The sequence below is a fragment of the Doryrhamphus excisus genome, linkage group LG19 (assembly GCF_037039965.1).
Source record: "Doryrhamphus excisus strain RoL-2023G ecotype Guam linkage group LG19, RoL_Dexc_Guam_v1.1, whole genome shotgun sequence".
Lineage (NCBI taxonomy): Eukaryota > Metazoa > Chordata > Actinopteri > Syngnathiformes > Syngnathidae > Doryrhamphus > Doryrhamphus excisus.
This window is the reverse complement of record NC_136375.1, coordinates 15,742,938-15,745,940: the sequence shown is the minus strand read 5'-3', so window position 1 is coordinate 15,745,940 and position 3,003 is coordinate 15,742,938.

The window sequence follows — 3,003 nt, the reverse complement described above, 5'->3', positions numbered from 1 at the left end:
TGACTATAGGGTTGTTATTTCATGTCTAAATGGCTCTAATCATGTTAAACAACCTATTTAGAAGGTGGTAAACATGCATATTATGTCTTATATGTCAAATCTTCTCTTATTATGTCTATTATATTGGATAATAGGTGTGTTAAAGGGACTATAGGGCTGTTATTTCATGTCTACAGGGCTCTAATTGTGTTAAGCAGCACATTTAGAAAGTGGTAAACAGGTATATTATGTCTTATAGGAGTTTAAAAGTGACTATAGGGGTGTTATTTCATGTCTAGAGGGCTCTAATCGTGTTAAACAGCCTATTTAGAAGGTGGTAAACAGGCATATTATGTCTTATATGTCTTATCTTCTCTTATTATGTCCATTATATTGGATCATAAGTGTGTTAAAGTGACTATAGGGTTGTTATTTCATGTCTAGAGGGCTCTAATCATGTTAAACAGCCTATTTAGAAGGTATTAAACATGCATATTATGTCTTATATGTCTTATTTTCTCTTATTACGTCTATTATATTGGATAATAGGTGTGTTAAAGTGACTATAGGGTTGTTATTCCACGTTTAGAGGGCTCTAATCATGTTAAGTAGCACATTTAGAAAGTGGTAAACAGGTATATTATGTCTTATAGGAGTTTAAAAGTGACTATAGGGGTGTTATTTCATGTCTAGAGGGCTCTAATCGTGTTAAACAGCCTATTTAGAAGGTGGTAAACATGCATATTATGTTTTATATGTCTTATTTTCTCTTATTACATCTATTATATTGGATAATAGGTGTGTAAAAGTGACTATAGGGTTGTTATTTTATGTCAAGATGGCTCTAAACATGTTAAACAGCACATTTAGAAAGTAGTAAACAGGCATATTATGTCTTATAGGACTTTAAAAGTGACTATAGGGTTGTTATTTCATGGGCTTATTTCACACATTGTCACAAATGCTGATGAATTGAAATCATAGGACGGCCCTGATTTAAAGCCATGTGTAACGGCAGCAATGCCACATGAGCCAAGCGAGTAGAAGAACTGAAGACACCATGTGATGAAATGCAGCAGGAGGTTTGACTAGGAAAACAGTGTTTGGATGTAAGAAGTGTACTAGACTGCTGAAGTGTCATTGTGAAATCGAGTTGGCACATTAGCGGAGCCTATGTTCTTCCTAAAAGAGTGGAAACAACAGCTATTTATGAAATGAGGGCACAGCTTGTGTAGGAAGAAGCCCTTCACTTGCATTAATTTGCTATTTTTTGCACGCGGCCTGAAATGTTTGAAGGGGCTCTTTACCGTCAGCCTCACCCTGGCAGTGCTTACCTCTTCAGTTTTCTAGTGCTTTTCCCACCCCGAGCCATGCGTGCCTGTATGCAACACCTGGCTGCAGGTCACATGGTTGGGTCGGGGCCACGCTTCACATATCATCTTCAAACACACGCTTACTTGCTGTTATGCACACAAATGATAAGCCATTAGAACCTCCAAAGAGAAAAAAATAGATCCTGTGCCACAACAGTCTCATATATGTCTAATTTTCTCTTATTATGTCTACTATATTGAGTAATAGGAGTGTAAAGGTGACTATAGGGGTGTTATTCCATGTCTAGAGGGCTCTAATCGTGTTAGAAGTGTATTTAGAAGGTCACAAACAAGTTTTCCATGTTTCCTATGTCTTATTTTCTTTTATTATGTCTACTATATTGAGTAATAGGAGTGTAAAGGTGACTATAGGGGTGTTATTCCATGTCTAGAGGGCTCTAATCGTGTTAGAAGTGTATTTAGAAGGTCACAAACAAGTTTTCCATGTTTCCTATGTCTTATTTTCTCTTATTATGTCTACTATATTGAGTAATAGGAGTGTAAAGGTGACTATAGGGGTGTTATTCCATGTCTAGAGGGCTCTAATCGTGTTAGAAGTGTATTTAGGTCACAAACAAGTTTTCCATGTTTCCTGTGTCTTATTTTCTCTTATTATGTCTACTATATTGAGTAATAGGAGTGTAAAGGTGACTATAGGGGTGTTATTCCATGTCTAGAGGGCTCTAATCATGTTAGAAGTGTATTTAGAAGGTCATAAACAAGTTTCCCATGTTTCCTATGTCTTATTTTCTCTTATTATGTCTACTATATTGAGTAATAGGAGTGTAAAGGTGACTATAGGGGTGTTATTCCATGTCTAGAGGGCTCTAATTGTGTTAGAAGTGTATTTAGAAGGTCATAAACAAGTTTTCCATTTTTCCTATGTCTTATTTTCTTTTATCATGTCTACAATATTGAGTAATAGGAGTGTAAAGGTGACTTTAGGGGTGTTAATTCATGTCCAGAGGGCTCTAATCATGTTAAAAATCATATTTGCAAAGTCACAAACACACTGTGTATCATCAGTTTGACTTTTTAGTTGATAATTATCACTTCTGATTTCATTTCCACTTGTTAGCTCATGTAGTTAGCACTTTTTGATCTCATAATCATGTATTTTTAGCTTATAATTATCACTTTCTATCTCTCTATCTCATAATTATGTCTCTTTACTTGTAATTATGTCTTAATTATGGCCTTTTCATTTAGTAATTTCTATATTGATCCCATAATTATAATTTCAACTTTTTATTTCATAATTATCTTTAATGTCATAGTTTCCATTTAGCTCATATTAGTATTTTTTCCTCATAATTTAGACTTTTTAATCTTGTAATTTTGATTATCCTTATTGCATCTAATTTAAACTTTTTATCTCATAATTATGTCTTTTATCTAATAATTGTCTTTTTACCCCATAATTATGACTTTTTAATGTCGTAATTTTGATTTGTCTTTTTAAAATCTCATCATTTTCATATTTTGTATAATTATGACTGTTTCATAATGTCGACCTTTTAATGTCATAATTATGACATTCATATTAAAACGGGCTTTAAAAAGTCATAGAAGTCATAAAATAAACATAGAGGGGAACTTGAGACTAGCCGGAAACAGTCCGATGACGCTACTTCCGGCTTATACAGCAGAC